Raw genomic sequence first — 18593 nt, 5'->3', positions numbered from 1 at the left:
TTGCCAACAAAGGTCCATCTAGTTAATGCTATGCTATTTTCAGTAGTCATGTATGGATGTGAGAGTTGGACTGTAAAGAAAGCTGAGCGTAGAAGAGTTGATGCTTTTGAACTGTGATGTTGGAGAAGACTCTTGAGATTCCCTTGGACTGCAAGGATATCCAACCAGTCCATCCTAAAAGCAATCAGTCCTGAATATTCACTGGAAGAACTGATGCTGAAACTCCAGTGCTTTGGCCACCTGATGCAGAGAACTGACTCTTTGGAAAAGACCCTGATGCTGGGAAAGACTGAAGGCAGGAGGAGAAGGGGACGACAAAGGATGAGATGGTTGGGTGGCATCACCGATGCGCTGGACACGAGTTTGGGTGGACTCCAGGAGTTGGTGATAGACAGGGAGGCCTGATGTGCTGCAGTCCATGGAGTTGCAAAGAGTCGGACACAACTGAGCAACTGAAATGAACCGAAATGAAGGAAATTAGGGGCTTCCTATGTGGTTTAGTGGTAAAGAATCTGCCTGTCAATGCAGGACATACAGATTCTATCCCTGGTTTGGGAAGATCCCCTGGAGAAGGAAATGGCTACTGCTCCAGTATTCTTGCCTGGAATATCCCATGGACAGAGGAGCTTGGTGGGCTATAGTCCATGCGTTCACAAAGAGTCAGACATGACTGAATAACAGCACAAAGAGGTTAAATGACTGGTTAAAATAAATCTAAAAGCTGGAAAAATCAAAATCATATTGCCCAGATGACTTTTCATAGGCAAGTTCTGCTGCTGCTGCTGCGGCTGCTGCTAAGTCACTTCAGTTGTGTCCGACTCTGTGCGACCCCAGAGACGGCAGCCCACCAGGCTCCCCTGTCTCTGGAATTCTCCAGTCAAGAACACTGGAGTGGGTTGCCATTTCCTTCTCCAAGGCAAGTTCTAGCAAACACTAAAAAATAGCTAATTCCAAGTTTATGAAGACTATTCTAGAGGGCAGTAAAAGACAGTGCTTTTTAGTTAATTTTAACAGTTAAGTATCATCTGGATATTGAAATCAGAGCTGAGAAGGAAAAATTAGAGATCAATCACACTAACAAATCAAGATTAAATAACACTAACTTTTTTTAAAAAAGAAAGCTAAACCCAGATATGTTTAATAAAAGAGTACATGTTAAGCCATTTGTGTGATTTCAAGAATGTTTTAGTAAAATCTATTAAAGCGGTTTACCATATTAAACAAATCATGTTAAATATAGAAAAACAAATTAAACAACAACGGCCCTAAGCCTCTTAGCAAACTGGCAGTAGTAACAGGAACTTCCTTAAACATGTGAAGGTACATAAGAGAAACAGAGAACATCTTTCATGCCCAATGGGAAAATATTAGATATGTTTCCTCTAAAGACCAGGAGAAACCAAAGATGCACTTATCACAGCTTTCATTTTATATTGCATAAGAAGCTCTAATGTGTTATAAGACACAAAATTAAGTAAAAGGTATAAAAATTCAAAAGGAAGAAGCAAAACTTTTGTTCCTTCCAGAGTCTACTATTGCCTACATAGAAAATACAAGAGACCTTTTGGATGAACTAACAGAACTGGGTTCAAAACAGTGACTGAATACAAGACAAACGTATAAACATCTTTAATGCTTTTCTGTAACATCAGCCACAAACAGCAAATATAAAAAATAATATTTAAAATGCAAAAATAAAAAATGTATAATATTTTTGTAGAGGAAAATTTTAAATCTTTGTTAAAGATGTAATGGCTTTTAAAAATGTAGAGATATGGATGGGATTATGGATGGGAAGTCTCAAATCATAAAGATCCTCATTCTCTAAAAATTAATTCATAGACCCACATCATTTGCAGTTAAAGTCCTAGTAGGATTTTCCATGGACCTTGGCAATCTCATACTAAAGTTTACATGGGAAAACAAGGAGTCAAGAATAGATAGGGCAGTTTTAAAGAAGAAGATCAAAACAAGGGGACTAAACTTACAAATATCAAGAATCCTTACCATGTTTTATTCATTAAAACAATGTTCTATTAACTCAGAGATAGAAATATTGAACACAACAGGAAGCCTGTACAGAGTTTATACATAAAGAAACTTGATAAATAATGCAAATAGTATTGCCGTCAGGGAGGAAAGAGAGACTATTCAAGAAATGAATCTAAAAAAAAAAAAAAAAAAGAAAAAGAAATGAATCTAGGACAACTAGTTACCCTTATGAAAAACGCGAAATTGAACTTGTTCTTTATAACCTATTCTAAAATCAGTTCTATTTGGGTGAAAAATTTTCATGATAAACAAAATTGATCAGTTTTTAGAACACAGTATTGAAAACATCAACAGAAGTATAGTATAGAGAATTTCTTTAGAAAATGGAACACAAAACTGTAAAGCCAAAGATTGATAAAATGAACTGTGGTAAATATAAAAATCTCTATATCAAAAGATATGAAAAAACAGAGTGAGAAGGTATGTGTCACAGATGGAGAGAGTTTTGAAACCAAAATAACATATAGGACTATTGTGCAGCATACTCAGAGAATGCCTAGAACACAAAAAGATAAAGACAATTCAAGTTAATGATAGGCAAAGACTATACGATAGATCACCATGCGAAAAAACTCAGAAGGCCAACAAATGCGAGCTGTGCATTCTATCAGTAATGTTCAGGAAAATGCAAATTGGAGCCAAAATGAAGTATCATCTCATACCGGTGAAACTGTCAAAAACTTAAAACAATTAACAGTTCCAGTTGTTAAAGTGGAAGCTCGGTGACACTCTTATACTACTGGGAAAAGTAGAAATTGATCGACTGACTTGAGAGGGCAGCTGACAATAGCTGGTAAAGGAGAACCTACCCTATGACCTCTGGTATTAGAATGATCACTGAGGCATTGCTTGTAATGGTGAAAAAATTGGAGACAACATAAATGTCCATTAAAAGGAGAAAGGATAAATCAATTCCACTTTATTCTTTCAACAGAATCCTTTACGGCGGTTAAAATTAATGAAGTAGAGATAAATGTATCCATCTGAATAAATCACACAAAAAACATAATGCTAAGCGAAGAAAGCAAATTGGAAAAGAATGCTGTTAGTCCAGGTACTCTAAAATGCAGACACCAAGAGAAAATTAGACACAAGTATAATTTATTGGGGGAAACATCTGTGAAAGAGAAGGGGAAGGAGCTGGAGAAGGTGGGAAGAGTTTTCAGACTCTGATGCACCTCTAAGTTCTGTGGAGGAGTTGTATGAACTTGGGCAACTTTGTTAAACTCTGTGTGTTTATTTTGAAAATGTAAAATCAGCATATTATTTAATTATGAAGGTAGTAAGTTAGGAAATATAAAATATTTACAACAGTCCCTGGCACATACTGAGAGCTATAAAGCATTTTTCTATTATTTCTGCCACAATACATAACACCCTAGATTCATTATAATACCATGGGCTAGCATTTAGGTGCCTAAACAATAGAATTTAAGAACCAAAGTTGCCCATTAAAATAGGTCTGCATTTTGCAGGAATGTATCTGATTAGCAATCCTCTTGTCCTCAGCTTTTGGCTATAAGTAGCATAGTTGTTGGGGCTTCCCTGGTAGCTCAGGTGGAAAAGAATCCACCTGCAATGCAGGAGACCCTGGTTCAATTCCTGGGTTGGGAAAATCCCCTGGAGAAGGGATAGGCTACCCACGCCAGTATTCTTGTTTCCCTGGTGGCTCAGATGGTAAAGAATCTGCCTGCAATGCAGATGACCTGGGTTTGGTCCCTGGGTTGGGAAGATCTCCTGGAGGAGGGCACAGCAGCCCACTCCCGTATTCCTGCCTGGAGAATCCCCATGGACAGAGGAGCCTGGTGGGCCACAGTCCATAGGTTTGCAAAGAGTTGGACATGACTGGACGACCAACCACCAGCATATCAGCATAGCTGTTCAGGGAAACACACTGACTGAAATCACCCACCCTGGCCAGGCACCATAGTAACCATTGTGTAAATTATTTTACAACAGGAGGTCCTAAGAGTTCAGCCATCACCCACTGGAAGAGTTGGGGAAATGTCCAAAGGGGATGCCACCTGTCCTTCCACCTCCCAGAATCCTTCTCTCTGGCATCCATCTTGGTTGAGCAGTGTGTATGACACAAGGAAGGACCCTGAGTCAGGACGATTGGTCAAAGACAACCAGGAAACTAATCCCATCCCCATAAAACCTGAGACTGCAGGCCACATGGGAGAGCAGTTCTCCTGGGTTCCCTTGCCCTCCTGCTCTCCACCCAGGCACCCCTTCCCAACAAAGTCTCTTGAAGTGTTAGCACATGCGTCTCCTCAGACCATTTATATCTGAGTGTTAGACAAGGGTCCACTCTTGGGCCCTGAAAGGGGTCCCCCTTCCTGCAACATAGCAACTGAGCAGGCACGCACTCATGAGCAGCAGGCAGGGGAGAACCCAGAAGGCAGCAGCTGTGGCCATCAGGAAATCTCCACTTGAGCAAGATTTGAGTGGTACGTTGTCATGGCTACCACATAGCCATACAGCATGATTCTGATTATATAAAATTAAAATCTGGGATACAGTCGTACATATTGTTTGTAGATACAGAGATACACAGGAAACATTTTGCCTTGGAATAAGGGTCAAATACAGGGGAATGATTTACTACAGAGACCAGGGAAAGAGGAAGATGGGAACAAGCAGGGGACTTCATTTCATAAATCTTTATTGTTAAGAATCTAGATAGTAATTACACTGGTATTTGCCATATTAAACTCTCTATTGTTTTCATCATCCTAATGTATTTTTTAATAATAATACACTAAAGCTAATTAAGAAGCAATGAAGTGGCTGTGATTTACAAAAAGTGGTTGGGAAATCTTGTTTCGATGGAAAAGCAGAAGTCAGGGAGATATGCACAAAGCTCATAAGTCTCCATTTAAGACCACTGATGTGAATCACGTCACATGATATAAGGTAATCCCTGAATGAAGAATAATATTCCTGCAGATCAGCTTCTATTTCCATTTAGGGGCATTGCAGAGGAAGGGTTTTTTTGTTTTTAACAAATAATAGAGTCACAGATTAGTCTGTATAACAATTGCAAATGCCCTAACATACAGAAGGGACTTTTTTTGTCTTGAGGGGAGGGAAAGATAAGGTAATGCCATTGCTGTTGTATGTCTGTCACTGTTTTGTCATTTATAGTTGGTCACTAGTATGAGTGTTTTGGCATCCCTGGTGGCTCAGATGGTAAAGAATCTACCTGCAGTATGGGAGACCCGGGTTTGATTCCCAGGTAGGGAAGGTCCCCCAGAGAAGGGAATGGCTACCCGCTCCAGTATTCTTGCCTAGAGGGTTCCATGGACAGAGAAGCCTGGTGGGCTACAGTTCATGGTATCTCAAACAGTCAGACATGACTGAGTGACTAACACACACACACACACACACACACACACACCATGAGTGTTTTAAGGAGATAGTTAAGGGTTTACATAGGTCCCACTGAAAATGGGAAACGAGTATTTAACTTTTAAGTCCTTTAGTTTAGGCATCAAAATTCTACCCCATGATATCGAATGGATACAGGGTATTATGTGTTGTAGTGGAAACAGTGGAGCAAATGCCTTATAGTTCTTACTATGTGCCAGGGACTGTTGTAAACATTTTACATTTCCTAACTCACTACTCTGTGAGTTTAATAATATACTGATTTCGACTTTTTGACAGTAAAGACCCAAGAGTTTAAGAAAGCTGACCACGTTTGTTCAACTAGCAGACTGCCTACGATGGCTTCAAGGTTTTGTTCAATCTTGTCTCTTGCCTACCTTAACCGCTTCCCATGCACTTACCTCCAGTATAATGCTCCGGTGACATAGGTCTTTTTCAGTCACATAAACACATCAAGTTCTTTCATTCCTCAGGGTATCCACACAGAGTGATTCTGACCTGGAATGTTATTTCTCCCACTGTTCCTTTGATGAAATATTTGCATAAAACTTTAGCCCAATTTTTATTTTTTCTTATTAGTTGTATTACTTTTCTTATTTTTATGTTTTCTTATTACTCAGTTCTAAGAATTTTTACATATTTTAGATACTAATCCTTTTCATTTTTGGAGCAGTGCCTTTTGAGGAACATAGTTTTTAGTATCTATAAACATATGTCTGGGGCTTTCCCAATGGCTCATCAGGTAAAGAATCCACCTGCAATGCAGGATACACAGAGCCATGGGTTCTATTCCAGGGTCAGGAAGATCCCTTGGAGGAGGAAGTGCAACCCACTCCAGGATTCTTGCCTGGAAAATCCCATGGACAGAGGAGCCTGGCAGGCTACAGTTCATGGGATCACAAAGAGCTGGACACAACTGAATGACTAAACATGGAAACATATGTCTGATGAAGAACTTGTATCTAGAATCCACCAACGAAGATATACAGATGGCAAAAAAGCAAAAGAAAACGTTCAACATCATTAGTGATTCAGTCAGTTCAGTTCAGTTCAGATGCTCAGGCCTGTCCGACTCTTTGCGACCCCATGAATCACAGCATACCAGGCCTCCCTGTCCATCACCATCTCCCGGAGTTCACTCAGACTCATGTCCATCGAGTCAGTGATGCCATCCAGCCATCTCATCCAGCCTCTGTCGTCCCCTTCTCCTCCTGTCCCCAATCCCTCCCAGCATCAGAGTCTTTTCCAATGAGTCAACTCTTCTCATGACATGGCCGAAGTACTGGAGTTTCAGCTTTAGCATCATTCCTTCCAAAGAACACCCAGGGCTGATCTCCTTTAGAATGGACTGGTTGGATCTCCTTGCAGTCCAAGGGACTCATTAGTGATTGAAGTGAAGTGAAGTCTCTCAGTCGTGTCCGACTCTTTGCGACCCCATGGATAGTAGCCTACTAGGCTCTGCCGTCCAGTGATTAGGGAAAGGCAAACCATGTGAAGACACTCCTATGCTCCCACTAGGATGACGAAGATAAAAATTACTGCCGTGTGAAATGCTGGTGAGGATTTAGAACAACCGGAACACTCATAATCTGCTGATACATATATAAAGTATACTTTTTTGAAATATGCTTTCCAAGTACATTGGCAAACAATCTGATGGTTTTTTAAAAAAGTTAAACATACATCTACCATATGAGTCAGCTGTTCTACTCCTAGATATTAATCCTACTGAATAGAAATGAAATGTCTAAAAAAAAAATCTTACACAAATGCTCACGACAACTTTATTTGCATTGGTCCCATAACTAGGAACAACCCAAATGCTCATAAACACTGATGGTCTGTGAATAGATTTTAAAAATTGATGGTTTATTATATAGATGAATACATGCAGCAACATGGATTGATCTCTAAATTTTTTTTGCATTTACCTTTTTTCCTACAATTTTTGTGTTATTTATTTTAGTAAATTTGATATAGATTTCAGATAATTTTTTTATAGCTGAACATGTCATGTGCAAATACTGACATTTTTACATATTTTCCCATCTGAATATTTTTCATTTCCTTGGCTTCAGTTACTGCACTGGCCAGAATCTTCAACATGATATTACATAGAAGTGGTGAGGTTAACATGCTTGCCTTGTGCCTGATTTTAGTAGAAAAGCACAGGAAGTTCATTTATATTCCTAGTTTACTAAGAATTTTTATTAGGAACAAATGTTGGATTTTGTTAACTCTTTTTTCTGCATTTATTGAAATTACCACGTTTGTTCATATTTTAAGTCCATGATGAATTACATTGATTGACTTTCTCATGTTAAATCGAACTGGTGGTCTTACATATTGTCCTGCTTGCGTATTGTTGTATTTGGATTTCATCAGGTGAAACTGAGTTAGGAAACTTTGCATCTATGTAGCTGAGGGATTTGATGTGTCATTCTCTTTGTTTTTGGTGTGAGCATATGATAGGAGCTTTCTTAGATAGGTTGGCAAGCATTCCCTCATCTTGTCTTTTTTGGGGAGAGTTTATGAGGAACTAGCATTTGTTTCTTCTTTAAATGTTTGGTCAAGTTCCCCAGTGAAGTCATCTCTATCGGAGTTTTGTCTTTGAGAGATTTTTAATTGCAAGTTCAGTTTCTTTGGAGGGTGTAGATGGTTGTTCAGGCTGTGTGTTAGTCTGTTTGGCTGCTGTAACAAAGTACTTTGGCCAGGTGGCTTATCAACAACAGAAATGTATTTTATTAGGTTCTGTAGATTGGAATTTCAGGATTAGGATGCCAAGTTCTGGAGAGAATCCTCTTCTGGATCACAACTGTCCACTTCTTATTGGATCTCCACATGCCGGACAATATACAGGCTTGAAGGACTGATGTTGAATCTGAAACTCCAATATCTTGCCCACCTGATACAAAGAGCTCACTCATTTGAAAAGCCCCTGATGTTGGGAAAGATTGAAGGCAGGAGGAGAAGGGGAGACAGAAGATGAGATGGTTAGATGGCATCACTGACTCAATAGACATGAGTTTGGGTAAACTCTGGGAGTTGGTGATGGACAGGGAGGCCTGGTGTGCTGCAGTTCATGGGGTCGCAAAGAGTTGGACACAACTGAGTGACTGAACTGAACTGACATGCCAGACAGCAGGGAGGGAAAGACACTTTATTGTGACTCATATGGGACTGGCTGGCTGCATTTTTGAGGACCCTATTCTAGGACTATCTGATCCTAATTACCTCCCAACCCATCTGCTAACACCATCACATTTGGGATAGAGTTTCAACATATGAAATTTTCAGGGACAAAAATTTTCAATCTATACAATATTTTTTCATGAAGCAATTTGATAGTATGTATCTTTCAAGTAATTTGTATATTTCATTTGTTACTCAATTTATTGGCCTAAATTTTTAAAAAATGTTCTATTTGGATAAAAAATTTCATGATAAACAAAATTTAATAGTTTTGTATTACTTTCATTCTTATGATTATTATTGGTATAAAATATTAGTTGCTCAGTCGTGTCCAACTCTTTGCAACCCCATGGACAAATAGCTCCTCTGTCTATGGAGTTCTCCAGGCAAGACTACTGGAGTGGGTAGCCAGTCCCTTCTCCAGGCAATCTTGCTGACCCAGGGATCAAATCCAGGTCTCCACATTGCAGGCAGATTCTTTACCATCTGAGCCACTGGGAAAGTCACTTGTTATTTTTCTAGTTTCCAAAGGTGGAAGCTGAGATCATTGTTTTACAAGCTTAACACAAACCTTCAGTCTATATGTTCAGTGGTCATACACTTCTACTTTTTGCTATTTCCAGTGCTCTTCATGTCTTTATGTTGATGTAGATTTCTATCATTTTCCTTCTGCCCCAAGGACTTTTAAAAAACATTTTTGTGTAATACATGTCTGCTGGTGATGAATTCTTTCTGCTTATATTTGTTTTCCTTCATTTGTGAAAGATTTCTTTGCTGGGAATATAATTAACAGTGGACAGTTTTTCTTTCAATATTTAAAAATGCTTTTCTATCTCATAAGTTGTATTTTCCTGCTTTGTTGTATGCCTTCTAATTTTTTGATTTGATGATAGGCATATGTAATTTCACCTTGTTAAGTATTGGATACTTCTGTATTTATATGACTATTCTTGGCTGCAGTAGCCATCTGAAGTGATTTTTTGAGCCCAAGAAGAGGAAATCTGTCACTGTTTCCACCCTTTCTTTTACTATTTACCATGGAGTGATGACATGACTGCAGCCATGAAATTAGAAGATAATTGCTGCTTGGCAGGAAAGCTATGACAAACCTAGACAGTGTATTAAAAAGCAAAGACATCACTTTGCTGACACAGGTCCATAAGTTAGAGCTATGGTTTTTCCAGTAGTCATGTATGGATGTGAGAGTTGGACCATAAAGAAGGCAGAGCACCAAAGAATAAATGCTTTCAAACTGTAGTGCTGGAGAAGACTTTTGAGAGTCCCTTGGACAGCAATGAGATCAAACCAGTCAATCTTAAAGGAAATCAACCGTCAATATTCATTAGAAGAACTGATACTGAAGCCGAAGCTCCAATACTTTGGCCACTTGGTGCAAAGAATCAGCTCATTGAAAAAGACCCTGATGCTGGGAAAGACTGAAGGCAGAAGGAGATGGTTAACGGCATCATCAACTGAATGGACATGACCTTGGGCAAACTCAGGGAGATGATGAGGGACAGGGAAGCCAGGCGTGCTGCAGTCCATGTGGTCACAAAGAATCGGACATAACTTGATGACTGGACAACACCAGCAACAATTATTCTTGAGTTTTGTTCTGGAAGTGTATTTAATTGATCGTAAAATAGTTTAGTCCCTTCAAAGTTTTCTGTTAAACTTCATTAGGCACAGCCAAAACAGCCTTTATTCCAGAACTAAATTTGTTTCATTAAAAGCCAATATCCTTTTGAATACCTTCCATCATTCTGGTTGATTACAAAGGTTTTCCTTCTGGCTTGTAGGAACAGAAATATTCCCGTCTCTGTGTTCTGTAGGGTTGGTTCCCTATTTCCGGTTAGGTGACTCTTCACCTGGTGATAAGTAGTTTCCTCACCTCCATGTTCTTGCCAGTACTCAGATGAATCCTCGAGGGGAACTTTTTACAAATCTCCAAGCGTCTCTCTCTCTTGGCCTCTGCTAACTCCAAGGTTTCTTTCCTTGTCTTTTATGACCTAGCCTTGAGTTTGAGCAGGCTCTGGAAAATGGTGAAGGACAGGGAGGCCTGGCATGTTGCAGTCCATGGGGCTGCAACCTGTTGGACAGGACTAAGTCACTGAACGACGAAATGCATGTAGCGGGGAGGGGAACGTAGACTTCATCCCTCAGTGGTGATGTGCCATAACACATTTTAGGAAGAACGTGTGGGATAGTGTATAGAGTGGTATGATCACCTTTAGGAAATATAAACCTGCCACATCTTGTTTATATTTTTACCTTTTTTCTTACTTTATTGAATTGATAGAGTTTGCTTTGTTCTATTTTCCCTCACTACTGACTTCAAAGTTACACATCTTACTTTATCAGTGATGGCTTAAAATTTTTTTTTGACAGGCATATGTAAACTTATATCTTTCTTAAGATGTAACTTCAGCTTAACAAACTTGAAGCTAATTCATATCTAGTTCTATCAAACAAGGCAAAAAGTGGCACGGTTTTACTTCCCCTCTGCCTGCTTGTACTCTGCCATAGAACATGTTGCAATTGACTGGACTTTTATGTTTGTTATTAAAGTACATTTAAAAAATCAGTATTTACTTTATGTTCTGATTTCCTTTTGCTTGCTGAGAGGTGATAGAATGAAATGCTTAATTTCACTGATGGAAGAGGCAAACTGGGCTTGTTAGAATCTTACTAGAAGTGTGACTGGGCAATTGCCATTTGAGCATCAAGTATTTCGTCTTCAATATGGGAGAAGGGTCTAAAATATTACTTACCTAATAGATAGAAAAGACAAATGAGATGATGTCCATATGCACTTGGCAAAATGCCTGACACTTAGTAAATTTTCAGTATTGTTTGAAACATTACCAAAGTTAATAAAAGCTTCTTGTATTTTCCTTGGTATTGATATCTTTTACTGCTAAAGCTCTTCAAACATTTTTTTAAAAATTAATCTTGTCTTTCTCCCCAGGCTTTACATGACAAGTACATTGGGTACACAGATTGGGTTTGTTATGTAAGCACTGACATTGCTAAATATCCTAAATACTTGGATTACTCTTATCAGCTATATAAGGCTATTCTCAATGAAAACTGCAAGAAACTTTAATAAAAATCACATGAGATTGATTCTGACATTGATGGTTTGAACCAGAATCCGTCATATATCCTTGCTACAAGATTAGAATATTTTGAATGGCATTTAGGCAGGTGTCATAAATGGAAAAATATATGTCAGGATGAGGGAATAGACTATAAATTAGTGATCCTTTTATTTTCCCTGGAAATTTTTTTACCATCAGTTATTATCCAAGAACTTTGCCCCATTTTATTTCTCTTTTAATCTCTTACTCTTTTCTTTTTCTGGTATTTCTAATGACCACTCAGGCTCTTACCTAGCTAAGACCCCTTGGGTACAGTTGGGTAGCAATTATTAGAGGTTCAGGCTTAAAAGAATCAGAAATGCTGTAAGCTACAGAGATGATTCAGGGTCGTCTTTGCAGCCCCATGTACTGTAGCCCTCCAGGCCCTTCTGTCCATGGGATTCTCCAGGCAAAAATACTGGAGTGGATTGCTATTCCCTTCTCCAGGGGATCTTCCCAACCCAGGGATCAAACCCGGGTCTCCCACATTGAGGGCAGATTCTTTACCATCTGAGCCACCAGGGAACCCCATAGATAACAGCACGTGTTATCTATCAGGGATGAAAGTGGGAAGGCAAAAATTTGGTGGGTTCAGCAGTAGATGGATGGGCATTGTGTTTGCCAATTGTAGTATAGCTTATTCTAAGGCAAAAAGGCATCATGAGTCACCATTATATCTCTAAATCTGGAGGTTACAAAACAGCTTTGGTATTTTGTAAAATAACTTATGGGACAAGTCAAATTGCTCTGCCTAGACAGCGACACCAGGCTGACTGGTTACCGTGGGGATGGAAGTTTGCAATCAAGAGTATAACTCCAGGAGAAATTCTGCTTGCATACAGATTTGGGAGGGTTTGTATCTATTGTGAGAAGATTGCACGGGTCATTTGAAGAGTCATCTGTCCTTTGAAGCACATGGAAAAAGAGGAGCATACTACACATCATATATATGAGCAGACCCCTTGATTGGCACAAAACCCATTTCCTGTGACTCCTCTATTCTGAAGAAATTACTGGGTAAAGAGCAAAAATAGAATAGGAGCCAAACAAATGAGCCCTTAATACTGCCTTGGTATGAAATCTAACTCTAAAACCTACTAGTTATATCTGTGTGGGCAAGTTATTTAACTTTTCTCTGCCTCACTTTTCTCATCCATTAAATGGATTTAATATTAGCTAACTTATAAGGCGATTGTGAGCATTTAATGAGACAATACAGGCAAAATACTTATAACTGTGCTATTCACATCCTAGGCACTCAATAAATATTACCAATCATTCTTAACACTTCAGAGACTGAGGGTGGGGACATGGAGAGTAAGTGCAGGGTGTTTGGAATATGTTCTCATACCTGTGATGAGTTTTAAATTTATTTGTATCTCAGACTGTCTTTAAGGATTGCTGTTGGTGCACAGATTACTGGGGCTTCCCTGGTGGCTCAGAAGGTAAAGATTCTGCCTGCAGTGTGGGAGACCCAGATTCAGTCCCTGGGTCGGGAAGATCCTCTGGAGAAAGGAACGGCTTCACACTCTGGTATTCTTGCTTGGAGAATTCCTTGGGCAGAGGAGCCTGGTGGGCTACAGATTGGCAAAGGAGAGAGTCCAGTGCAAGTTTTAAAGAACACAGCTCAAGGCTTTTTGAGTTCTGGATATAGGATTTGAGAAGTCAGCCTAGTTTTTTAAGCCTCAGTTTTTCCTTTTCTTCCTGATAAGAATATTAATCTCTGTTCTTACTACCTCACAGGCTTGTCAGAAGATGGAATGCTTTATAAATTATAAAGTGCTATAGCCGTCTCACATCCTTTTGAGGAGCAGCTGTGTATAAATTATAAATAAAAAGTACTATGCAAATATAAGGAGTTATTACTGTTGTATATTGTGGATGTGCCGTTCTGAGATATGCATCCACTTAACATCAGTGTGTGTGTCTGCGTTTGCCTGTGTCAGAAGATTCCTATTTCTAAATAACTCTGCTTGCATGTGTGAGAATGAAATGTATAGATATTGAACAATGTAATGCCTTATGACAAGTTGATTGTCCTAGAAGGAAAAGGAAAAGAAAACTCTTAAGATGGGCTAAAAAATCAAATCATCTGACAGTCACATTCTACCAGAATGCCCAAGCGCAGCTGGCTGAAAACACAGCAGCCATTCATCACTCAGCCCTGGGAGACAGTGACCGATATGAAATGCAGGTTGCTTGGAAGAGCAGCTCACTGAATGTGGAATGATCTTGGGAATATATTGTCAGGTTTATAGCTAATTGTCATTTAAACTGAAATGTTCTTCTCAGGCAAACAGAGGGTGGCCTTGTTACGGCGCAGCAGTTTTGACCCTTTGGGGACTCTATTCTAGTTGTCTTCGGTTTCGCTTTGGATTTAAGCGGTAAAGAGGCACTGATATATTATATTTGACTTGATCTGATGAGAGATGGTCTCGTGAGGTGTCCATATTTTCTTAATGAAGTCTGTACTCTTATACTTGAAGAAAAAAGCTGGTACTGTTTGGTTCTTGCTTATTTCTCCAGTCTAACCTTTTCCTGCTCAGTGTTAGCAATTTGCACTCCAGCCTTCTGAACAATTTGGGGTTCCCTGAGCAATTTTTTTCCTGCTTTGAACAGATTGTTCCTTTTGCCTGCAACATTCAGACCTTAAAACTTATCTCTTCACTCTCCTCCAGCAAGTCTTCTCTAGCTCTACTGGATAAGATCATGAGTCCCTACTATGCGGTCTCCCAAGGTGGCTGTTAAGGTAACTGTAATCTGGACCATAATTTCTTGTTTACTTTTCTGCCTCTCCAACTAGACTGTAAGTAAGCTGAGGGTAGGTTATTGGATAAACTGAACTTCAGTTTTAACTGTGTTATTGTCTTTGTAGCCTTAATCACGACTGCTTCTCTAAAGCTTATTTTCTTTACTTTTAAAGATATTAGACTAATACTTTCTCTTCTAACCTTGCAGAACTTTATGAGGATGAAAAAACAGACACAAATGTGAAAGTGAATTGAAAGCAAAACCAACATAAATGTAAAATCTTTTTTTGAAAAGTGCCATAGAAATAGGGCATTTAAAATGGTTTTGTCTTTTTAACATAAAAATTAAACATTGGTGTTCTCCCTCAGAAGAAGATCTCACAGAGAGATTGGGGGACTGGGTTACTATTGAATTAGAGATTATCGATTCCTTAGAGATTAGGAATAAAATTAGTTTTATGATTCTGGATCTTGGGTTTAGCCAGCTGGAAATCAGTACTGCTTCCACAGCAAATTGCCAAATAAATGTAGCCGACACTAAGTTACTCTGTTAACAAGTTGTGAAGTCTGCTTTGGGAGAATCACTGTAATTAGGAACTTGGAAATGGTTTTGATACAGTGAATGAGTATGGTGATGAAGTCTTATTTATGAAAACACTGGTTTTTCATAAGTTAGAGAGGCCCCACCCCAATAATAGCCCTATTAAAATAGCTTCTATTTTAAGTTTTGTATCCATTGGGCATTCAGACAAAAGAGTAAGGCAGACTAGAGAGAAACATGTCACCGCTGCTCTTCATAAAACTCATCATGGAAGCTGCAACTTCTAACTATACATAAATGAGCTTATTAACACTGAATCTAGAAAACCTGGTTTTCCCTCAGTTGCAAGTAGTACTGGACCCTTATGAAACTATCAAAAATGTAGAGGCGTAGTGTGACACACACATTCTTTTTGGGAGGACTGCACCTACTGGGAAGAGAGGAAAGTGGTCTGCTACGTCCAGATACTTTTTCCCAACTGATAATCAGATGACGCTTCTTCCAGAGAAGGCTGAGTCAGAGCATGGGATGAGTGCAGGAGTTTATTCTGGTCACACCTTCTTTTCATGTGAGCATGACAAAACCAAACACACCAAAAACAAACACAGGAGAGGGAAGGAAGCAATGCCTACATAACATGGAATCATCAATTTGTTCCTCCTGGGGAGCACCGTTTCTAAAGAATTACTTGTTCACAGACTTTAGCTGAGTGATTGACTTGCCAGGGAGCTATTGATAGAATACCATCGCCTGTCTCAGACCTCACATCTCTTAAGAAAGGGAACCCTGACATAATAGGAATGAAAAGCTTCTTGCCACTATATTAGACATCGAAGCTTTTCTATACTAGAAAACTAGGCTCACAATTGTTAAAGTCATTTGATGATTCATAACACTGAACACTGACTTTGTGCCGTAAATTTTGCATCCCTCACAATGACCCAGAGATAGGTGGTATTATTCCCATGTTTTGGATATGGGAACCAAGGCTTAGAGAGGTCGCTTGCTCGAAATCATAAAGAGAGCAAATGAGATACACAGTCAAGCTTGTGGAAATCTAAAGCTCATTCTATTTCCTCTTTATTGTGAAAATGAAGCAAAATATAATCAGAAAATGGAGAAGTCTGGTTCTTTTTACAGCTGTTCTCTGACTTGGATGGGCATGGATAGTGTAATTTTATATTAAAGCCAGGTCCATGTTAAAGCTTTATTTGTGGGCCCCATTTTATTTCTCTGGCTGTGTGTTAATTTCTCCATCAGTCCATGGGAGATGAGTAACAGTCAGGGCATTGGATGATGTTGATGGTGGGTTAGAATGGAAAAATGTTGGCAGCAACAAGAATTTTTTTTTTTTTTACAGCTATAATTATGCCACACTTGGCTGCTCAAATAATAATGAATGAAATGCGTCATTTAGAAAGGACTGGAAAGAACTCCAACCCAGTCACAGAGATCACTTAGGAAATTTGTCTCTGTATTCTGAAATTTCAGCAAGATAATTAGAGTCATTGTGAAGATATGTCTAATGTATATTTGTGTATAAACTGTTGCTTTGTAGTTCATGCTAGGGTCCCTATATATCCTGACCTAAACGGCATTTCCTCTCACATGATGCCAAGTATATGCAGCTATAAAAGAAAACCTACTGCTCTCCTCCTGCGTGTTTCTCCTTTACTTTCACACTACTATCACACTTAACAAAGCTTCGCTTCTGACACTTTTGGTCGCCAAATATATGGAGCTTTTCATCCACAGCAATCGGTTCTTGGCAGCACCAGCTGGGCGTCCTGCAATTTAACTCACTTCTGACACTATTTACTTGGAAATGTTAAGCTTTGGAGAGGAAAAGTAGAATGTGGCTTTGAGGTGGATATTCTGAGTGATAAAATAATCATAACAAAAGTTGTCTCCTTCTGCGCTGGATTTCTGCTTTTGTCCCTCCAGATACAGCCCTTTCCCCTTTGCACCTTGCTCTTTGTGCTGGGATCCTGACCTGTGTGAGTTACATAAACAAAGTGTCTGTAGCTCCTGGCGCCTGGTAGGGTGTAGCCAATGGGGAGAAAGGAGAGTGCATCTCTCTAGTTATTTTACTGCGAGGTCACCTGGGGCCAGTTGTGCCTGTGAAACAGGATTGATCTTTGCTCTTCTCAGCTAGCCTGATCTTCCTGTTCCTGTCCTGCTGGGTTCTTTACATAATCCCTCCTACCTTGCTACTTTTCAGGCTTTTTGTAATCACAGCCGTGATGCTGCCAGTTTCAGGCTCCCGAACTCTCTCTTGGGGTTCCTGGGACCTCACACCTTTGCAATGAGTCCCTTGGCAAAGCAGCAGCTCTGGGCTTGTTTTTATTTGGCCGTTCTGTTGTTTTCACTTGAGATGCCGAGCAGATACCCCCATTCCCGACAATTAATTCATAAGAAGACGTGTTTGTGTTGAGTGCCTTAACATTTATTTTCCTTCTCATTAGTTTCGCAATAGCCTCATGAGGTAACAGATCAGCTGCTGTTATTCCAATTTTGTAAAGGAAACCAAACCTTTAATAAGACATGTTCTAGGTCACACCACAAACAAGCTACACTTGAACCTGGGTCTGCTGACTCTAATCGTTGTCTATTTATTCTCTCACACCTTGATTTATCAGAAGTAAACTAATTTGATTAAAGTGATTGCATTTTGAAATCTTTTTTTTTCTCTAAACCAATAACTAGGTGTTGTAGCAATAAGTGTAAGCAGATGGAGTTCTCCGTTAAATAGATGCAACAGACATTTGGTAACATCTGAACAGAGAAAGAAAAATTGTGTTAGTGGGCAAATAATTAATCTACATTCTGCATATGAAAAGCCACCTTACATAGATTGCAAAAATGGGGGACAAATGATTATAGATATGTTTGTACATCTTAAAACAACAAACAGTTCAATATGATTCATGTAGTTGAGATAGGCTAAAACCTCACTAGTATAACAGCTGAGTCATTTGTCTTAGCAAGTATCTTGTTATTGGCAATCAATAATGCAGCCTAGATGACTGATGGCTTTGTTTTCTCGTGGTGCCTCAGCTAGTCTAAATTATTTATTTGACATATTGCCTCTTGGCAGATATAAGGAAACCACCAATAATATGTTTGTATTGCTTGGGTGTGTACATCTGAGAGGGGAAAATGAGTCTTTTCTTCCTGTCCCTGATCTTGGGGCATATTATATAGGTAATGATGTGTTTCCTAGAATTGTCATCTCATCCACTATGTGTACTGGGAAGAATGAGACCATGAGGTTTTAAAAGTACCATTTCTGGTTGTCTTAAAAATGGGATAACTTCATTACCGTCAAGAGCACAGTTCATTGGCAGATATCTGACTTCTTCCCAGCCACAGTGAATATATATGGGCCCAGGGCTTTATGTACCATACTCCACTGTGATTTATATGTTAAAATGTCTTTCTTTCCCAACAGACAGGGAAGTCCTTGAGGACAAGAACTGTGTCTTATTTATCTTTATAATCCCAGTGCCTGGCACAGAGTCTGATATA

Source organism: Ovis canadensis, chromosome 15 (assembly GCF_042477335.2).
Source record: "Ovis canadensis isolate MfBH-ARS-UI-01 breed Bighorn chromosome 15, ARS-UI_OviCan_v2, whole genome shotgun sequence".
Classification (NCBI taxonomy): domain Eukaryota; kingdom Metazoa; phylum Chordata; class Mammalia; order Artiodactyla; family Bovidae; genus Ovis; species Ovis canadensis.
This window is presented reverse-complemented; position numbering follows the sequence as displayed.